General features: G+C 38.4%; 1 long non-coding RNA gene and 1 pseudogene across 3 annotated transcripts; one reads left to right on the top strand and one right to left on the bottom strand.

Moving 5' to 3' along the window:
* Positions 1–130: 130 nt before the first annotated feature.
* LOC142549249 (uncharacterized) lies at positions 131–21,461 on the top strand. Of its 3 annotated transcripts, XR_012821147.1 has the most exons (4): positions 131–227; positions 11,517–11,680; positions 12,842–14,209; positions 21,306–21,461. It is a non-coding gene; the product is annotated as an uncharacterized LOC142549249 (long non-coding RNA). The 3 variants fall into 3 exon arrangements; XR_012821148.1 differs by lacking the exon at positions 21,306–21,461 and having other exon boundaries at positions 11,517–11,639; positions 12,842–14,304; XR_012821146.1 differs by lacking the exon at positions 21,306–21,461 and having other exon boundaries at positions 12,842–14,304.
* LOC142548317 (protein DETOXIFICATION 53-like) lies at positions 11,678–12,737 on the bottom strand (annotated as a pseudogene).
* Positions 21,462–22,853: the final 1,392 nt, after the last annotated feature.

Here is a 22,853-nt window from a genome sequence, read left to right as displayed (position 1 = left end):
AATGACCCAAATAAGAGATTCGTCTCACAAAATATGATCCGTGAGACCGTCTCCCACAAGTTTTTGCCATATATATAATTTACATAAAATAGATTAACTAAATATTTTGGAAAATAAAAACATATCATATTCTCAATTTCAGGTGCTGATTCTCCTCTTGTACCGTGATTACCGCCTAAGAAGTGAGTGAGCTGTACCTGAAAACTCACTCTGTAATTTAGAGATTGGTAAAGCTTCAAATTTCTTATTTCAAGAATTGTATTATCACTGAGGCACAAAAACACCACGAATACTGACTCACCCAATGAAAAGTTTGATTTTTTGACGTCCCTTGTGACTTTAATGACTTATTTTGATTCCGATTATTTGAAATGAACAAGCGTAGAAAGTAAAGGCAAGTCAATGACAATGGGTTTCAGTTGGGAATGAACTTGATTATAATATCCTGGGAATGAATTTGAGTGTTTTAGATGACAAGTTGGGAAAACAAGTTTAGTTTGGGAGCTTGGGATCGAGGAGTGTTACATTACTTGGATTATTTTATGTTTAAGTTTGGGATATTAGGATAACTTATATGTTGGGCTAGATGCAATCAATATTCGTTTTAACTTTTCTATTTATTCCGATTTGTCCAGTAACTTGTCTTAGCTGATTCTCGTCTACAGTTATTTGTATTTGCTGGCGCTAAGTAGCAAGATAAGAACCTGGTTGTCAATAGACTGGTTACAGGGGACACTCGCCTCTACCTTTCAAGGTTACGTTAGGAACGAGCCGTTAAATATCTCATGTCCATTTGTAGATTGGCTTTTGATAACCTATATGTTTTTTCCTTCGACTGTATACGACATGTATTGGCGAGTGACATGAGTTTTGTATCTCTATTGCTAGATTTTATTAACAAATGTGTATGTTCTGAATCATTTATTGTGGTGTGGGTTTTAATCGCTCTATCCCAACTGACCGGAATCTGAGTTAATTTACTTCATTTTCTGTGACAGGTGTTTCATGTCACCTATCAAGTTTATTTGCATCTTAAGACTTGTTTATCTTTAAATTTTGGTTATGTTTGAGTTGGTTATTTATTTAGCTCTAGGAACTTTTTCATTGATTATGTGTAGAACCCGAAAATCAGATTACGTATAAGCCATGCATAATTTATATTATTTAAATTAAAAATGAATTTTTATGAAAATATGAAGTGTTTTAGTTATTTTCAAAAAATAGATGTTTAGTTTCATCTTTTCAGGATAAATACGCGAGGTCGGACCGGAGTTTGGAGATTAGAAATAAGATTAATAATAAGAAAATATTCCTAAATTTAATTTAAGTCAAGAAATAATTTAATTTAAAGAAATAGAATGTTTTAGAATTTATTTAATTAATTAGAGCTAAGTTGGTAAATAAATTCTTTTAAGTTCAATATTTAATTAAAGCTGAAATTAAAATATGTAAACAAGAGAGAATAAATTAATCTAAGTATAAAGTATTCAAGAAATTAAACATAGTATTTAAATGCTTAAAGTTAAATTCATGCAATGCCATGCAAGAGGTCATAATAAATTAGGGTATAAATTCATTAAAATGTAGAATGAGTATTTAAAACCTTAAGCAATTAACATACAAGATGTAAACAATAAAACACCATGCAAATAAGTAATAATTTTGGGTCCAACATTTAAAATATTCAAAGGTGGATAACTCTCCATTCCAACAATTCCTAATTACAATTCATGGGGTATTCATTTCTCATTTTAATTATCTAATGGGTAGTAAATTTAAATGCAATAACATACCTCATTTCTACTCAACCTATTAGACAACAAAACCGTGTAAATGCAGTAGGAAATAAGGAACAAACCAACGGCAATAAGGGGAGTAAGAAACAATTCAAAACCCTTCACCTCCTTCACTTGTAACTCTCATTTTAATGTATATTATGGACCCTTTAACACCATTATTAACATTCCTCTTCCTTACCTACATGTCCTACATTCATATGCTCAAAAAATCAGTAGGAAACATCTGAGAAAAATCATGAATTAGCAGCAAGGAGGAGAGGGTAGGAACAACAACACTAGAGGAGGAAAAACAATTCATATCCATTCAACTTCTTGACTTGTAACCTCCAACTAAATGCACTTCAAGACTCCTTTATCACCCCTTGTAACCTTCATACTCATTACCTAGCAGCCCTTCATCCATAATTTCGAAATTTACAGAAGAGAACAACAGCTAAAAATCGAGAATAACAGCACAAGAACAAGAAGGAATTCTCAACTCCGACTCCGTCGCTCGTATTCGTCGTATTGGTTTGTTTTCGTGTCAAAACAATTTCCAGGCATGTATATGTTGTTTCTTTGCTCTTCAATCAAGTCCTATAAATATTTTTAAACATTATATGTTAAAGATTCATGAGGCAAAACGAAATTATGGCAGCAACATTTTCGAAAAATCTGCACAGGTCCTCGGAATTGGCTTATGTTTTTGTTTGAGATGTTTCTTGTGATTTCAGGAGTTGTTTCGGTTCCAGGCTCCCAAGGCTGATTATAGGCATGATTTAGAGTATGTTAGGGGGTTTTGGGTTCATTTGTTTCAGTCCATACACTCAAGAACGAAAGAATGACCGCAACTTTCCCTTAGGTGCAATAATGAGTCACGGTTTTGGTCATTTGGGTGGTTAAGGTGTGTGTTCTAATCTTGGCTGTCCTAGGGACTGTAGCCATGGTTATAACCCTCACTTACCATGTATAGGACGTGACCAAGGTGTCTTTTCAAGGTTTGGTTCATGGTTCTCTCAAAATTTTTAAACAACAACACAAGTGCATATTTCGGTCTTTCCATTTCCTGTGTGAGTGTGTTTCGGTTTTGGGGTGTGTTTTGGTTTGTGGTTGGCCTCTAGCCCTTAGCCATGGTCCAAGCCATACCTTAGGATGTTGGTAAGAGTCTTTGGGTGGTGGTTCAAGCCCTTGGTCATTAAATTTCAGAATTTCCCCTCAAATACACAAGCTGCTCCTGCTATAATTTGACAGCAACTTGCTGTTCGGTTCATGAGGTTGGTTTGAGTCCTTGGCTGGCTTTTAGCCCATGGCCTTGGACCGGACAGTACCTCAATGAGTTAGGAAAGTCATGTTTTTGGCCGTTCGTGATTCGGTCGAGTTTAGAGGTCGTACGAGAATTTACGGTAAAAGGTGCCAAAATGACTCTCGAAAGAGTGTTTTATGTTTTTGGATTCCTTTCACCCATTTTCGTGTTTTACAGTTATTATGCATATTTTTCAGTATGTTTGGGGTATTTTTAATCATGGTTAAACGTCGGTTTAATGTTGGTTCGGGTTGGTACGAAGCCTTGGTTAAAAATCAAGTTGTTGGTACGAATCGTCTCGTTTTTGGTTCTATTGTTAAGATTTTATCAAGTTAAGATTTATTTCATGTGTCACATATTAGTAGTAAGTCGCAGCAAGCCTGGGAACGATCCAACTCATCCGGTAAAAAAATAAGGTTATAATTATATTACGTGTATAAAAATATAAAATGTTTATTTTTGAGATATATGCGATATGTCTTGTGGCCACCTTATGCTTATGGGTTTGGAAGTCGGTAGGAACAACCGATGACCTCTCCGCCCGGTGACTTACGACCGGTTTATGATTATGTATGGGTACGGACATCCAGTCCAAGGGCTGTGATTGATCTCTACCGCCCAGTATATTGTGGTTTAGTCTGATCAGGCGCTTACGCTATGTTATGGGCCACTTGCTTAGAAACATTATCTCTACCAGAAAATTATGATATGACATGACAAAGCTCTATTGAGCAAAGCTTTTACGTATGATTTTCAGATATGCACGTAGTTATAATTATTCATGATGCTATTTTCACCGTACGCTTTACGATGCTTTATTTTTACGTTGTATGCGATTTTATGTTATATTTACTTGTTATTCACGATATATACATGTTGAGTCTTTAGACTCACTAGACTTGATTGTTGTAGGTATTGATGAGGTCGGGACCGCGGACGGAGACCAATGAGCGATCTTGGGACAGCAGTAGTAATCCCGAGGACCTCATGATTTAATTTATGCACCTTTTATTATTCAAACTCAGTTTTAATACGTTGGATTATTTTTAAGTTGATGTTTACGTTTAATTATTTTTAAATTGTTGGTTGAAAACAATATTTGCTTCCGCTGTTATTTTAAAATTAAGATTATTTACATGTTTACTTTAATTAAATGAGACAAGATAATTATTTATTTAGAAAATTTTTAATAATTTCGCAAAATTACGAATACGAAATACGGGCCTTTACAGTTGGTATCAGAGCCTATGATCTTGTAAAGGGTTGTACTACTACTGCTCTCGAGAAGCTCATGAAGTCACGTCTTCGTTCTGTAAGTCTTACGATTACGCATTTATTTTAAAGCATGAAATATTTTTTTAGTCATGATTGCATGAAATATTTTACATCAAGATTACGATTATGCATTATTTATTTAAATGTAAAGAAATAGTGGAATTATGCATGTTGGTTACGTATGGGTTATAATTATGGAACAGCATGCCTCCTAGACGCCGTGTTGGACGCCCGAGAGGTGATGATGAGCGCCGTCATGAGGGCGGTGAGGATCAGAGACAAAGGGAGAACGAGGAGAGAGATCTACCACCACCTCCTCCACCAGACATGAATGCCCAGATGCTAGCTAGGATGACTCAGTTCTTCGCACAGTTTGCGGGGAACAATGCAGTGGGAGCTAGACAGCCGGGACCGGAGGCTATCTATGAGCGGTTCATGAAGATGCATGTTGTACCCCTAATTGCTAATGATGCTGGAGCTAAATTGAGGCACTTTCTGAATGGTCTACGGCCGATCATACGCCGTGATGTTAGGGTGGCTGGCCCTACTACCTATGATGTTGCTGTTTCCAGAGCTCTAGTGGCAGAGCAAGACCAGAATGATATTGAGCACGATCGCCTTGGAAAACGACCATTTCAGGCACCGCACCGTCCTCCTCAGTCACAGCATCAGAATAAGAGATCTTTCCACGGTCCACCCAAGAACAGAGGGCCGCAGCAGCAATCGCAGGGACGAGCAGTCCCGAGGACAGTGGAGTATCCAGTCTGTGCCAGGTGCCACGTCGTCATGCTAGGCCATGTATGTATGGTTCGGGAAAGTGTTACAAATGTGGTAGTACTGACCACATATTGAAGAATTGCCCACAGAAGAATCTGCCTACCCAAGGCAGAGTTTTTGCTCTCCATGCTGCGGAGACTAACCCGGAGATGATGCTCATGACATGTATCATAAATCCTTAAGTTGTATTTGAAGTTTAATGTTTTGGGTTAATATTTTAAACTTAGAATTTATGATAGGATTGCATGCTCTAATCAGTGTTATTTACGGGAACGTAGGTTAGAAGAACTTTGACCTTTGCATGTCTATAAGCATAGTTCTTGTAAAACTATTGGGTTTAGCATAATATTCCAATCTTTCAGGGAGAATCTTTATAGCCGGTTCAGCTACGAAAGCCCTGATAGATTCACGGGCTACTCATTCGTTCATTTCAGAAACCTTTGCAAATTCTCTCAAGATCAAATCAATTGGGCTAGACATAGCGTATTCCGTAACATTGCCTTCTGGAGAGGAGATGACAGCCACTACTGTGATCCGAGATATAGACCTTGAACTTCATGGTAATCTTGTGTATGCGGATCTTATCGTTCTGCCGATGCCAGAATTTGATATCATTCTAGGGATGGACTGGCTATTGAGGAACAGAGTTTTGATTGACTTTCAGCAGAGATCTGTTCTCGTCCGACCACCGGGGATGGAACAATTCTTATTCGAGCCAGACAGGTATTTTAATTTACCGCGTATGATATCTTGTGTCCAGGCTAGGAAGCTCATTCGTAGAGGGTGCCGAGCATTTTTAGCTACTCTTGTATCCGTTCCCGAGACGCCCAAACAGTCAGCATCCGATGTTCCAGTTGTCCGGGATTTTCTAGACGTTTTTCCTGATGACGTCTCTGGATTACCACCTGTACGAGAGGTGGAATTTTCTATTGAGCTTATGCCCGGTACGACACCAATCTCAAAGGCGCCGTACAGATTAGCACCGACGGAGATGGAAGAACTCAAGAAACACATACAGGAACTTCTTGACAAGGAGTTCATTCGCCCGAGCTTTTCGCCATGGGGCGCACCGGTATTGTTTGTAAAGAAAAAGGATGGTTCTATGAGGCTCTGCATTGATTACCGGGAGTTGAACAACGTTACAGTGAAGAACAAATACCCACTCCCGAGGATAGAGGATTTATTTGATCAATTGGAGGGAGCTTCGGTATTCTCCAAGATTGATCTGCGTTCTGGTTATCATCAGCTGAGAGTGAAAGACGCTGACGTTCTCAAGACTGCTTTCAGGACTCGTTATGGCCACTTCGAGTTTCTTGTGATGCCGTTCGGCTTGACGAATGCGCCAGCGATCTTCATGGATCTCATGAATCGCGTATTCCAGCCATATCTTGATCAGTTCGTGATAGTATTCATAGATGATATTCTCATCTACTCAAAGAATCAAGAGGATCACAGCAGACATCTGACCACAGTACTGCAGACCTTACAAAAGCACAAACTATTCGCGAAGTTCAGCAAATGCGAGTTCTGGTTAGAGAAAGTGGCGTTCTTAGGCCACGTCATTTCTAGCAGTGGGATCTAGGTAGACCCGGTGAAAGTTGCAGCAGTCAGAGATTGGGTCGTGCCTCAAAATGCATCCGAGATCCTTAGTTTCCTTGGACTAGCAGGATACTATCGGAAGTTTATTCGAGGATTCTCCTCCATCGCAGTTCCACTCACATCATTGACGAAGAAGAATGTTAAGTATGTGTGGAGCGAGGAATGTCAGAAGAGCTTCGATACATTGAAACAAGCTCTTATTTCAACGCCAGTATTGGCCATGCCTTCAGGACCCGGAGATTTTGTTCTGTATACCGATGCTTCGAAACTCGGGTTAGGCGCAGTATTGATGCAGCATGGGAAGGTGATAGCATATGCTTCTCGTCAGTTGAAGACTCATGAGAAGAATTATCCTACCCATGATCTAGAGTTGGCAGCCGTAGTATTTGCATTGAAGATTTGGAGGCATTATTTGTACGGAGAGAAGTGTCAGATCTTCACCGACCACAAAAGTCTCAAATACTTCTTTACACAGAAAGAGTTGAATATGCGGCAGAGGCGTTTGTTGGAGCTAGTAAAGGACTACGACTGTGACATTAGCTATCATCCTGGCAAAGCTAATGTAGTTGCAGACGCGTTGAGCAGGAAAGTTGCAGGGATGGCTCATTTGGTGGTTTCGAGACCTCTTCAGTTTGAGATGCAGAGGTTTGATTTAGAGACATAATCCTCGAGGTAGAATTTCTCATCTATCTACTTTGACGATCCAGTCTTCTCTCTTAGACCGTATTCGCAGTGGGCAGTTGGCAGATGAGCAATTGGCTAAGTGGAGACAGAGAGATGAAGCCAAGGGCAGTATCTTGTACACAGTTAGAGACGGTATTGTCAGATATCGGGACAGAATGTGGGTTCCGAACATCGATTCTATTCGAGAGGATGTCTTATCTGAGGCCCATATGTCGTCGTACTCTATTCATCCTGGGAGTACGAAGATGTACAAAGACCTGCAATTATTATATTGGGGGCCAGGGATGAAGAGGGATATCAGACGATTTGTTTCCGAGTGTTTGACGTGTCAGCTAGTGAAAGTGGAACATCAGAGACCAGCGGGTATGCTCAAGCCTCTTCCTATTCCCGAGTGGAAGTGGGAGAATGTCACCATGGACTTCGTTGTCGGTCTGCCGAAGTCAATCAGAGGGTCGAATGCTATATGGGTGATTGTTGATCGTCTTACGAAATTAGCTCATTTTTTGCCTTTTAAGACTATTTTCTCCATGATCCAGTATGCAGAGTTATATATCCGGGAGATCGTTAGACTTCATGGCATTCCCGTTTCTATAGTGTCTGACCGAGATCCTAGATTTACTTCATCATTTTGGAAGAGTCTACACTCAGCTATGGGTACGAAGTTGTTGTTTAGCACAGCTTTTCATCCACAGACAGATGGTCAATCCGAGAGAGTTATCCAGATTTTGGAGTATCTTCTTCGTGCATGTGTTCTTGATTTCTCTGGGAGTTGGGAATCAAAGCTACCGTTGGTGGAGTTTACCTATAACAACAGTTTTCAGTCGTCTATCGGTATGGCTCCATACGAAGCACTGTACGGTCGCAAGTGTAGATCTCCTATCCATTAGGATGAAGTGGGGGAGAGATCAGAGTTGGGTCCGGAGATTGTGCAGCAGGCTGCTGATGTAGTAGTCAAGATTCGTGAAAGGATGAGGACTGCTCAGAGTAGACAGAAGAGTTATGCGGATCAGAGGAGGAGAGATTTAGAGTTTGCTGTTGGTGACCATGTTTTCGTGAAGATTGCACCGATGAAAGGTGTCATGCGGTTCGGAAAGAAAGGAAAGCTCAGTCCGAGATTCATTGGACCATTTGAGATCCTCGACAGAGTTGGGACATTAACATACAAGATGTGAAAAATAAAACACCATGCAAATAAGTAATAATTTTGGGTCCAACATTTAAAATATTCAAAGGTGGATAACTCTCCATTCCAACAATTCCTAATTACAATTCATGGGGTATTCATTTCTCATTTTAATTATCTAATGGGTAGTAAATTTAAATGCAATAACATACCTCATTTCTACTCAACCTATTAGACAACAAAACCGTGTAAATGCAGTAGGAAATAAGGAACAAACCAACGGCAATAAGGGGATTAAGAAACAATTCAAAACCCTTCACCTCCTTCACTTGTAACTCTCATTTTAATGTATATTATGGACCCTTTAACACCATTATTAACATTCCTCTTCCTTACCTACATGTCCTACATTCATATGCTCAAAAAATCAGTAGGAAACATCTGAGAAAAATCGTGAATTAGCAGCAAGGAGGAGAGGGTAGGAACAACAACACTAGAGGAGGAAAAACAATTCATATCCATTCAACTTCTTGACTTGTAACCTCCAACTAAATGCACTTCAAGACTCCTTTATCACCCCTTGTAACCTTCATACTCATTACCTAGCAGCCCTTCATCCATAATTTCGAAATTTACAGAAGAGAACAATAGCTAAAAATCGAGAATAACAGCACAAGAACAAGAAGGAATTCTCAACTCCGACTCCGTCGCTCGTATTCGTCGAATTGGTTTGTTTTCGTGTCAAAACAATTTCCAGGCATGTATATGTTGTTTCTTTGCTCTTCAATCAAGTCCTATAAATATTTTTAAAAATTATATGTTAAAGATTCATGAGGCAAAACGAAATTATGGCAGCAACATTTTCGAAAAATCTGCACAGGTCCTCGGAATTGGCTAATGTTTTTGTTTGAGATGTTTCTTGTGATTTCAGGAGTTGTTTCGGTTCCAGGCTCCCAAGGCTGATTATAGGCATGGTTTAGAGTATGTTAGGGGGTTTTTGGTTCATGTGTTTCAGTCCATACACTCAAGAACGAAAGAATGACAGCAACTTTCCCTTAGGTGTAATAATGAGTCACGGTTTTGGTCATTTAGGTGGTTAAGGTGTGTGTTCTAATCTTGGCTGTCCTAGGGACTGTAGCCATGGTTATAACCCTCACTTACCATGTCTAGGATGTGACCAAGGTGTCTTTTCAAGGTTTGGTTCATGGTTCTCTCAAAATTTTTAAACAACAACACAAGTGCATATTTCGGTCTTTCCATTTCCTGTGTGAGTGTGTTTCGGTTTTGGGGTGTGTTTTGGTTTGTGGTTGGCTTCTAGCCCTTAGCCATGGTCCAAGCCATGCCTTAGGATGTTGGTAAGAGTCTTTGGGTGGTGGTTCAAGCCCTTGGTCATTAAATTTCAGAATTTACCCTCAAATACACAAGCTGCTCCTGCTGTAATTTTACAGCAACTTGCTGTTCGGTTCATGAGGTTGGTTTGAGTTCTTGGCTGGCTTTTAGCCCATGGCCTTGGACTGGACAGTACCTCAATGAGTTAGGAAAGTCATGTTTTTGGCCGTTCGTGATTCGGTCGAGTTTAGAGGTCGTACGAGAATTTACGGTGAAAGGTGCCAAAATGACTCTCGAAAGAGTGTTTTATGTTTTTGGATTCCTTTCACCCATTTTCGTGTTTTACAGTTATTATGCATATTTTTCAGTATGTTTGGGGTATTTTTAATCATGGTTAAACGTCGGTTTAATGTTGGTTCGGGTTGGTACGAAGCCATGGTTAAAAATCAAGTTGTTGGTCCGAATCGTCTCGTTTTTGGTTCTATTGTTAAGATTTTATCAAGTTAAGATTTATTTCATGTGTCACATATTAGTAGTAAGTCGCAGCAAGCCTGGGAATGATCCAACTCATCCGGTAAAAAAATAAGGTTATAATTATATTACGTGTATAAAAATATAAAATGTTTATTTTTGAGATATATGCGATATGTCTTGTGGCCACCTTATGCTTATGGGTTTGGAAGTCGGTAGGAACAACCGAGGACCTCTCCGCCCGGTGACTTACGACCGGTTTATGATTATGTATGGGTACGGACATCCAGTCCAAGGGCTGTGATTGATCTCTACCGCCCAGTATACTGTGGTTTAGTCTGATCAGACGCTTACGCTATGTTATGGGCCACTTGCTTAGAAACATTATCTCTACCAGAAAATTATGATATGACATGACAGAGCTCTATTGAGCAAAGCTTTTACGTATGATTTTCAGATATGCACGTAGTTATAATTATTCATGATGCTATTTTCACCGTACGCTTTACGATACTTTATTTTTACGTTGCATGCGATTTTATGATATATTTACTTGTTATTCACGATATATACATGTTGAGTCTTTAGACTCACTAGACTTGATTGTTGTAGGTATTGATAAGGTCGGGACCGCGGACGGAGACCAGTGAGCGATCTTGGGACAGCAGTAGTAATCCCGAGTACCTCATTATTTAATTTATGCACCTTTTATTATTCAAACTCAGTTTTAATACGTTGGATTATTTTTAAGTTGATGTTTACGTTTAATTATTTTTAAATTGTTGGTTGAAAACAATATTTGCTTCCGCTGTTATTTTAAAATTAAGATTATTTACATGTTTACTTTAATTAAATGAGACAAGATAATTATTTATTTAGAAAATTTTTAATAATTTCGCAAAATTACGAATACGAAATACGGGCCTTTACATTATGGGTTGGTCCTATAATCTTATAATTACACTCTTGATAATTTGGAAAAAGGTGAGAAACAGCAGCAGCAAATAATGTATGAATACTGCTGTTTGTTCTTCTTTCAGAATCAGTAAATTGTTCGTTTTTTGATAATTTGATTTGAAAAGAGACGTGTATTGGCTATATGCTCCGAATTGTATCTTTGTTTATCATGTTTCCAGATAAGTGGAACATGAATCTGATCCGTTGTTTCACATTGAAGGTAAATGATGTTACTGTCTTGATAGACAAATTTGGGAATCAGAGAAGGATCGGCGACTAACTTTTATACCACGACTTCGGTTATGATATGGGAACAAATGAGTAAAGCCTTCCTTGTTTTGAAGTAATGACAAGAGCTCGAGCTGTTCACTTCTTCTCCTCTCTGTATGATTAACATGTATACACGTCACATACTACAGTCTTTTGCAAGATTCTCTAACTTTGTCATTATTATCTATTCAGGTTAAAATGATAGGTGTGTGCACAAAGGTGTTAAAACTTATCTTTTATACAATCTCAAATGAAAAGTTTGGAGCTTTGTGCCCACATTCTTTGTGCTTTCTGATCTAATTTTTCTGTCACTTCAGAAGAGAATTTCAAACTAGAATTAAAGCATGATTTATCATATTATGAATGGAAATCGATTAGACTCTTGAAATCTTGATAGGAGATTGCGACTCTCTAAAAATCTGACTTTTTAAGAATAAAAGATCATTTTGGTCAGAGTTATACTAGTGAAATCGGGTTTGCCAAATCTACCCCATCTCAAGTACTCTCTTCCCTCAGTCCTCGTAGTGCAAATTATCTGTACCTATTCATCTATTCTCACTACCACTTAACGCTTTATTGAAGTTAATCAATCCTAGTATGCTAGTTGAAATGATCAGCTTAAGAGAGAGGCTTCCAGGTCATTCTTAACATCTTCTTTTTATTGAGTTAGTTCCTTTGCTCTGCCGGCTTGCTGTTCCCAATTTGTGTAAAATAGAGTGCAAACCATCATGCATGTATGTACTTGAAACTTCTGCTCCCAAACCACTGCCCAAAAAAGCCCATATTAAATCCGAAGGCCAACAGAGCTGCAACTGGTAAACCAATAAGCTAGGACACAAAATATATGTTGCATGCCATTTTGGGTCGAGCACATCCTACTGAAATCCCACATGCTGTTGTCTGGGGGCTGTTACCTAGTTCGCAAAACCCCATTGTAGGGAGATTAATGGATGTCAAATAAAGAATCTGTGATTTACTAGTAAATTGTTCTCCCCATACATCGCTTACTGCAATTGTGAAAAGTAAGGCCATAATTCCCCATAGAATTGCTAGAGTGAGTCCAATAACTGTTGTCCGTTGAGACTGTCTAGGCTGATCAGCCCCTAATTCATGGTCTTTACATTGACAAACCTGTGCTCAAAGAAGAAGGCAATATATAAAGCAAGCTCATGGTTTGGATTAGAATGCACTTTGCAGCCACATTAGCCTGTGGATTACGTAGTAGACTGCAAAACAGTAAGAATGTTTCATAACACCACCACTCTTGGAATGCAGATAATACACTTGGTCCTGCAAGTACTAGGAGAGGCTGCCAACCTTTCGAGGTTTTAAAGAGATTTTTGATAGGAGAAGGTAAATTAGCAGCCCTAGATTTACATTTAAAGTGTTCCAAGCCGGGGCTAGGGCAACTCCTTTACACCCATGTTCAGATGCACAACAAGAAATATCACTGATATGGTTAGGGGTCTGATAATGTTTTGGGTTCTCAAGAATGTTCTCAGCAGATGGAAGCGAGCCTGAGCAATCAAGTCAGGAATGGAATACTTTATGTCAATCTTGGCCACTACGGCAATGTTCTCATCTTGGCCTAACCATAAAAGGATAGTTCCATGTTCAGAAACAACAAAAAGATTGGAATGGCTGCAACTAATAGAAAATAAGAGTCTTTCTGTATGTTTGACCAAGAATTCCCCATCTCTTTGCTCCATGAGCTTGATAACATATTGGCTCCATCCCCATGGCCAGTCCCTTGAGGACAGAGTAACCTGTTATACTGGAAAAACTACAATGACCCCCAGAGAGTGCAACATCCCCAAGACATCCAAAGAATAGCATTAATATGAAAGAAATGGAATACATAAGCAAGCCTATTAAAGGATTCGGCCTGCAATATTTGCTACTGATGCTAGCTTCTCTGCAATCTGCAATGCGTTAATATATTTAGTTAAACAAAGATATCCAGATCTTTTCAGTATTCACTAAGCGAAAATGGTAAAGTAAATATTGATTTCTTTTTTAGCTGTTGCATGCAATTGCCACGAACTTGAGCGATATGATGATTGTGTATTGTATTTGATCTGTCTGAAACTCCTTAACTTTGATCATCAGGTACACCCCTTGGGATTGTTGTATTACGATCATTTGGCTAAATGTATATGTAGTCTACCTGATAACCGAGTGCTGAATAGTCTTAAGATGGATGTTTATGCAACTTGCAAACCCCACAGCGAGAAGAATGAAAGGGAAACCTCACACCTCGTACATGTGACGAACATGTAGTATCTATGAATATTTTGGGATATCTCTTATTTGTCATGAATGGCAAGGATGAATTCTAAATGTCCACGGAACACAGCGTGATGCAACAGCTTCTTTTAAGAAACTGATGCCAGTTGGTATTTTGCATGTTGCAAGATCAACATATGTTTATCTTTGTATCAAAGTCTTCTGTTTCTCCATTTGCCTTTCCTACTATGGCATTAGGATAAACGGGTATATAATCTGATATGAAAATCCAAATGTTATTTTAAATTATTTGGTGTTTTACAGTTACCTGCTCTGATGTTATTTGATACCATTTGCTGAAGTTAAGTTTTTGCACCAAGCGTGACAAGAAAAAAACACAATTTTTTAACAGACCAAGTAAGATGCAGTTGCTAACTTTTGTCTTGAGGCGAAACACGTGAATTACGCCACATTGCATCTTTTTTCCTAAAAGTTATCTGATTCCTTCATGTTCCTCTCTGTATAATTTTTGTTCTATCTTTTGTGAAGTTTTATTGTTGGATCAATTATTTATATGGGCTTATATGTGAATAATTATGTGTTGTGGGTTGTCTATTAAGTTAAGCCCAAAATAAAGTGATCAATTAATAGTTCGGGTTATTGGGCTTTAATGTATCTAATGGGTTGTTGGCCTTTAATGTGTAGAGAAATAAGTGTAATTTCTGTTTTTATGATGGGCTAAAACAGAAATATCAGAAGATATTGGTAAACATTATCTATAAATATGGGTCATGGTCCCCAGATCTCGCGTTATCACTTTCACTATTCTCTCCCCCATTAAGAAAATAGTTCTGAAGAGAAATTAAAGGATTCTCTCAAGAAAAGAGCGCGTAGATCTGGAAGATCAAGACACGTTCTAAAGAATTCAGGATTATGACTTCAGGTACGCTTCCGCTCAAGTTTTCAGTCAAATTCTTGATGATTTATCATGATGGATTCTGCGGTTTATGGGTTTTCCCCAACAAGTGGTATCAGAGCCATTCATGTTTGAATCATTGAGATTTGTTTAAAGTTTTTGGATACTTTTTGGATCCAGATCTGAAAAAAAATTAAATTTTGTTTAAAATTCTTTTGATATGGCTTCAGATCTGGAAAATATATTGATATGTTTTCAGATCTGAAAATATTTTGATACGGTTTCAGATCTGAAAATTATTTTGGTTTAGATCTGAAATTTTTTTTTGATAAGGTTTCAGATCTGGAAAATATTTTGGTTGAAAACCAAATCTTTTAAAGTTTCGGTTTTGGTAAAAAGATTTGGTTGTAAAATTTTAAAGATTTGGTATAAGATTTCGATTTTCCTTCCGGTTTTTGTTCAACAAAATATTTTAGAGGAAAATCGAAAATTCAGATTAAATTTTTTTTAAAAAAAAAAAATTTCGGTTCAGGTTTATTCGGTTGAGGTTAAATATTCATTAATTCAAATAATGACAAGGTTATATGTATTTTTAAAATTGATTAATTGAAATAAAATGTCGCCAAAGTGACCTCTTTTATGGAAATTAATTTTATTTTGAAATACAAAAGTATTTTGAGTATATGTGATTTATATGAATATTGATCGGCCCAAAGGAAGGTTAATATTTAATATAATCACATATGCAATTGTGGTGGTAAACATGTGATAGTTTTTCGGTTTTTTCATGTGAATAATAAATCGGCCCAAAGGAAGGTTGTTATTTGACATGATAGTTACTATCAGTGTTTGACTGCTGCGCCAGGATATCACTTACAAGTTAATCTTTTGTCCAAAGATGAAACATTAATGGAGTGCTCGATATTCTGTTTATGGAGGTTTACATTATTTGAATTTATTGATTATTTTATTTGTATATTTGGTTGAGCATGTATATTTGGTTTTTTGTTCTCTATTCAGATTTGACTCCTGCAAATATTCACTCCAACATAAATTCTATTCCTATGTTAAATGGCTCGAATTTTAAATCGTGGCAAGAGAATTTGTTGATAGTTCTCGGAGTCATGGATTTAGACCTTGCGATAAGGATTGACTCTCATCCCGCCATTACGGATAAGAGTACCTCTGATGAAAAGAGGGAGTTTGAAAGGTGGGAGAGATCGAATCGCATGTGTATGATGATCATGAAGAGGGCCATTCCAGAAACATTCAGGGGCACAATGTCTAGCGACATTGCTACGGCTAAGGCTTTCCTTCAAGACCTCGAAAAGAGGTTTGCTAAAAGTGAAAAGTCTGAAATTGGTACACTTTTGGCAAGCCTCGTTTCAATGAGGTACAGGGGTAAGGGCAACATCAGGGAGTACATTATGGAAATGTCTCATCTTGCTTCAAGGTTGAAAGCACTGAAGCTTGACCTCTCTGAGGACTTGATGGTGCATCTGGTTTCGATATCTCTTCCTCCTAAGTTTAACCAGTTCAAGGTGAGCTATAACTGTCAGAAAGAGACTTGGTCTCTGAATGAGCTCATCTCGCACTGTGACCAGGAAGAGGAAAGGTTGAAGCAAGACAAGACAGAAAGTGCTCATTATGCCTCTACCTCGAAGGATAAAGGAAATAAACGAAAGTATAAGGAAGCTGCGGATACACAGCCTCCGAAGAAACAACAGAAGAATCCTAGTGATTCTCAAAGTTCTGGTTGTTTTTCTGTGGCAGTGATGGGCATATGAAGAAGCAGTGCAGTAATTATCACGCTTGGCGTGCTAAGAAAGGTATGCTTCTGAATATGGTTTGTTCTGAGGTTAATTTAACTTCAGTGCCTAGACACACGTGGTGGATAAATTCTGGTGCAACAACTCACATCAGTGTGTCTATGCAGGGTTGCCTGGATTGCCGAAAACCAAGTGATGCTGAAAAATTCATCTATGTTGGTGAAGGCAACAAAGTTGAAGTTGAGGCAATAGGAAAATTTAGATTATTGTTGAAGACTGGAATATATTTGGATCTTTATGAAACATTTGTTGTGCCGTCTTTTAGACGGAATTTGATTTCCATTTCTGCATTGGACAAATTTGGTTATTCTTGTTCTTTTGGAAATGGAATATTCAGTTTGTTTCTCGATTCAAAATTGGTTGGTTCTGGTTCTTTATCAGGATACGATAATCTCTATTCTTTGGCTGTTATCGCTTCATTTAATGAATCCCTGCAAACAAGTAGAGGCACTAAAAGAAAATTAACCAGTGAGAATTCAGCTGCGTTATGGCACAAAAGATTTGGTCATATCCCTGAAAAGAGAATAAGGAGACTCGTGTCAGACGAAATTCTCGAACCTTTAGATTACACAGATTTTAATAATTGTGTTAATTGTATAAAGGGAAAACAAACCAACAAAAGAAGATTTGAAGCCAATAGGTGTTCAGGCGTCTTAGAACTTATACATACTGATATTTGTGGACCATTCCCTTCGGCTTCTTGGAATGGTCAACAGTATTTTATAACGTTTACAGACGATTTTTCAAGATATGGCTTCATTTATCTCATTCATGAAAAGGCACAGTCATTGGATGTGTTCAAAAACTATAAAGCTGAAGTTGAAAATCAACTTGGCTTAAAGATTAAAAGCGTTAGATCTGACCATGGTGGTGAATACTATGGTAGATATGACGGTTCAGGTGAACAACGTCCAGGATCTTTTGCTAGATTCCTGGAGGAATGCGGTATCGTCCCACAGTACACTATGCCGGGTTCGCCCACTATGAATGGTGTTGCTGAAAGACGAAACAGAACGCTTAAAGACATGGTGAGGAGTATGATCAGTCATTCTACCTTACCAGAATCACTCTGGGGAGAAGCACTAAAGACCGCAGCATATATCCTTAACAGGGTTCCAACTAAGGCAGCGACCAAAACCCCTTATGAACTTTGGACGGGTAAAAAGCTCAGTCTTAAGCATCTGCACGTTTGGGGATGTCCAGCTGAGGCAAGGGCTTACAAGCCTAATGAAAAGAAACTGGACTCAAGGACGGTTAGTTGTTATTTTATTGGATACTCTGAAAGATCCAGGGGGTACAAGTTTTATGATCCCACGAGTAAGTCGATTTTTGAGTCAGGAAATGCCAGGTTCTTTGAGGATGTTGAGTTTGCGGGGGGAGATAAAGTAAGGGATATTGTCTTTGAAGAGGAATATGTAAATATTCCCACAGGTGTCTTGGAAATTGGTCAGGATCATATTCCTCACTTTGACCAAGACACAATACAGGAAGACAATATTAGAGATCCTCTCATTCCAGATGAACAAACTCAAGCACCTCCAGAACCTATGCCATTAAGGAGATCCACTAGAGAGCGGAGAAATGCAGTGCCAGATGATTACATTGTATTTCTTCAAGAACATGAGGCAGACATTGGATTGATGGAGGATGATCCTATTAACTTCCATCAAGCCATGGAAAGTTCTAACTCTCAAAAGTGGAATGATGCCATGAATGAGGAGATAAAGTCCATGAAGGACAATGACGTATGGGATCTTGTCCCATTGCCTAAAGGTACGAAGCCCATTGGTTGCAAATGGATATTTAAAACCAAGAGGGATTCGAAAGGCAATGTGGAAAGATATAAGGCTCGTCTTGTCGCTAAAGGCTTTACACAGAAAGAAGGCATTGATTATAAAGAGACTTTCTCTCCGGTTTCTTCGAAAGACTCTTTAAGGATTATAATGGCTTTGGTGGCGCATTTCGATCTTGAGCTTCATCAGATGGATGTAAAGACTGCGTTTCTAAATGGTGACATTGATGAAACGATTTATATGGTGCAGCCAGAAAATTTTGTGTCCAAAGACACAAATAATATGATTTGCAAATTAAAGAAATCCATCTATGGGCTCAAGCAAGCATCTCGACAATGGTATTTCAAATTTCATCAAGTGATCATCTCATTTGGTTTTGAGATGAATTTGGTCGATGATTGTGTGTACCATAAGTTCAGTGGGAGTAAGCATATTTTTCTGGTTTTATATGTTGATGACATTCTGCTCGCTAGCAGCGATATAGAGTTGTTGCATGAAACCAAGAGATTTCTAGCTAAGAATTTTGAGATGAAGGATCTTGGTGATGCATCTTTTGTACTGGGTATTCAATACATCGGGATCGTTCTCGGGGTATTCTTGGATTATCTTAGAAAGGCTATATCGAGAAAGATCTCAAGCGATACAGGATGCAAGATTGTAAACCAACAGATACCCCTGTGGCTAAGGGAGACAAATTTAGTCTCAAACAATGCCCAAAGAATGATTTTGAGGAAAAAGAAATGCAGAAGGTTCCCTATGCATCTGCAGTGGGGAGTTTAATGTATGCTCAGGTTTGTACACGTCCAGATATTGCGTACGTGACAGGAATGTTGGGACGATATTTAAGTAATCCAGGAGTGGAACATTGGAAAGCAGTCTAAAGAGTTTTACGGTACCTACAGAGAACAAAAGATTACATGCTCATATATCGGAGGATGGATCAGCTAGAGATCATTGGGTATACTGACTCCGATTTTGCTGGATGCCAAGATAGTATGAAATCTACGTCGGGCTACATCTATCTCCTTGCTGGAGGTGCCATTTCCTGGAAGAGTGCTAAACAGTCTCTTATAGCTTCTTCCACCATGGCAGCTGAATTTGTAGCGTGTTATGAGGCATCCAATCATGGAATATGCCTGCAAAATTTTGTCACAGGACTGCGTATTGTTGATGGCATTGAAAGGCCACTAAGATTACATTGTGACAATAAATCAGCAGTTATGTATTCCAATAACAACAGGATCTCGACGAAGTCAAAACACATTGACATCAAGTTTCTGGTTGTTAAAGAAAGAATTCAGAGTGGAAAGTTGTCTATTGAGTATATCGGTACAAACTCCATGGTTGCGGATCCGCTTACTAAAGGACTACCACCCAAACAGTTTCATGAGCACACTGCTAGTATGGGTGTTATGTCAATTTAGGAAATTCAGTTTTAGTGGGAGTTTGTTATTTTAAATGCTTTTCAGTTGTAGACATTGCAGTTACATTTATGTAAATTTATTTTCTGCAGAAATAAATTTCAAGTTAAGTCACACTCTGATTATGATTTAAAGTTTGATCTCAATAAGGTTAAAGGGAGGACCAGTTGGAAATAGGCATGTTACGGTCACATTGCATGAAATTTCCATGCTACACATCCACTTCATGATCCATGTCATTCAGTTGTGTTGGCATATGTGACCATTGATGGGTCTAGTTACCTTGAGTGTAGCGAAGACTGCTTTGATCCTATGTTGATGTGATTGATGGACCTGATTGGTTATAGATACATTTCGGAATGACAACAATTTTGAGCTCATAAGGTTATTTTCACAAACATAATTATAAAGTTACACATATAGCCCAAGTGGGAGATTGTTGGATCAATTATTTATATGGGCTTATATGTGAATAATTATGTGTTGTGGGTTGTCTATTAAGTTAAGCCCAAAATAAAGTGATCAATTAAGGTTCGGGTTATTGGGCTTTAATGTATCTAATGGGTTGTGGGCCTTTAATGTGTAGAGACATAAGTATAATTTCTGTTTTTATGATGAGCTAAAACAGAAATATCAGAAGATATTGGTAAACATTATCTATAAATATGGGTCATGGTCCCCAGATCTCGCGTTATCACTTTCACTATTCTGTCCCCCATTAAGAAAATAGTTCTGAAGAGAAATTAAAGGATTCTCTCAAGAAAAGAGCGCGTAGATCTGGAAGATCAAGACACGTTCTAAAGAATTCAGGATTATGGCTTCAGGTACGCTTCCGCTCAAGTTTTCAGTCAAATTCTTGATGATTTATCATGATGGATTCTGCGGTTTATGGGTTTTCCCCAACATTTATCACTTTAGAAATATCAAAATAATAAGTGACCAATAAATCTTTTTAAGTCTTGTGTTTTCTTATATACAAATACAGCATTACGGAACAATTATTATTCTAGCTAAGTTGGCTAATGTTGCCTTTCGCTTTTAAGTTGGTGTTGTGATGAAAATTGCATTAATGCACGAGCAATAAACGTGTCTTGTACTTTTGACCTCTGGATTATTATTATTATTAAAAATTTTCAGGTTTGACTTCCATGTACTGTTTCACATGTTTGGACGAAGTCGGATTTATACAAATTTAGAGTTCAATAATTCATGTTCTTGATTAGTTGGAATATATGCGTAAATACTTGCAGCCTAGTTTATTGTTAGAAATGAAAATCAAATGAACCTCGCATACGTTTATAAATGAATAAGTGGACAATTTTTTCTCCAGATTCTACATATTCCCCTGCAAGGAGAAGTATAGACGTAGAGTGGCCAGTTGTAACTAATAGATGAAAGGACTGGAGAGAGTATTTTGTATGTATAGAAAGACATAGAAAGATTTGTTGCTTTTGCTAACCTATGAAGATATCCAAGTTCGTTACATATTCTAGCTCATCTACTTCTTGCCATTAAGTCTAATCATTTTAACAATCAAAGTGTTTTCTTTTACAGTGGACAATCTACAAGTTTAACTTTGGAGGTAAAGAGTTGCTGTACCAAACTTGATTTGTTTTAGTTCTTACATGCTTCAACGGTGAGTTTTGTAAAATATGGTACTTTCTCCTTCTCATCCACTGTGCTAACGTTGTTCTTCCTTGTCTGTGATTAAATTAATTGTTAGAATATAATATATTATTGTTAACTCTCAAGGGTAGATTAGTCATTTATTCTTTTTGTGTTTACCCTAGGTATATAAACATATTCTCTTTGTATTCTTTATTCAGTTTTACAATACTACGACTTGAGCTTTCCGCTCACTCTCTATTTCTTCATGGTATCAGAGCTTCCATCTCATGGATCTGTCAATCGTAGAGAAGAACTGTTAATCTCATCCACAGCTTTCGCGGATCGAACTCCGCGGTGAGTTCGCTGGGGGATGCGGGGGGCAGCGCGCCCCCGCCCGGGGTTCGAGGCGGAGCCCCGAACGATTTTTTTTTGTTGTGTTCGTACAACTTTTCGTTTGTCTAGTTTCTCTTTGGTAATCGACTTCTTCTCTGCATCGTGTTTTGTTTTATTCGTTCGGTTTTGTTTGGTTTTGGCATCATGGCTACTCGTAAAGACGATTCTCTTCAGTCAATTAGTGTTCAATTGGATGGAAAAAATTATTCGTATTGGGGTTATGTTATGAAGAATTTCTTGCGGGGGAAATCGATGTGGGGCTATGTCACAGGTGTACGAGACAAGCCTACAGACCAGACGAACCCTGATTACGCTGTGTCATTGGATGTTTGGGAGGCAGATAATTCGAAGATTATTACGTGGATTAATAATTCTGTTGCGCACTCAATAGGTGCTCAATTGGCAAAATACGAGACTGCTAAGGAGGTTTGGGATCATCTGGCACGCTTGTGTACGCAGTCTAATTTTGCCAAACAATATCAATTGGAGACGGATATTCGTGCCCTTCAGCAGAAAGATATGAGCATCCAAGAATTTTATTCTGCCATGTCGTCACTCTGGGATCAATTGGCATTAACAGAATCTGCAGAATTGCGAGCATTCTCACCTTATATTGCTCGGAGAGAAGAACAGCGCTTGGTACAGTTTTTGATGGCACTTCGGAATGATTTTGAGGGTCTGCGTGGGACGATTCTTCATCGTAACCCTCTTCCTTCTGTTGACTCGGTTGTAAGTGAATTGTTAGCTGAAGAGATTCGTCTTAAGTCTCACGTTGACAAAGGGACAATCCCGATTACACCATCTGTCTTTGCAGCTCCTCAACGACCTCAAGCTAATCACCAAAACAGGTCAAATACGAAGGTTTCTCAAGATGAGTGTGCTTTTTGTAAAGAGAAGGGGCACTAGAAAGCTCAATGCCCACTATTGTTGAGTAAAGGAAAAGTGCAGCCACAACAGCAACAACGACCACACAACACTCCGTGGAAACCACAGCAGCAACATCATCCATCTCAGAACACTCCATGGAAACCATAGCAGCAGCAGCAGCCATCTCAGAACACTCCATGGAAACCTGGTAATCCATCAAACCAGTGGACATAT

This window comes from Primulina tabacum, chromosome 6, assembly GCF_025594145.1.
Source record: "Primulina tabacum isolate GXHZ01 chromosome 6, ASM2559414v2, whole genome shotgun sequence".
In the NCBI taxonomy this organism is placed as follows: domain Eukaryota; kingdom Viridiplantae; phylum Streptophyta; class Magnoliopsida; order Lamiales; family Gesneriaceae; genus Primulina; species Primulina tabacum.
This window is presented reverse-complemented; position numbering and strand designations above follow the sequence as displayed.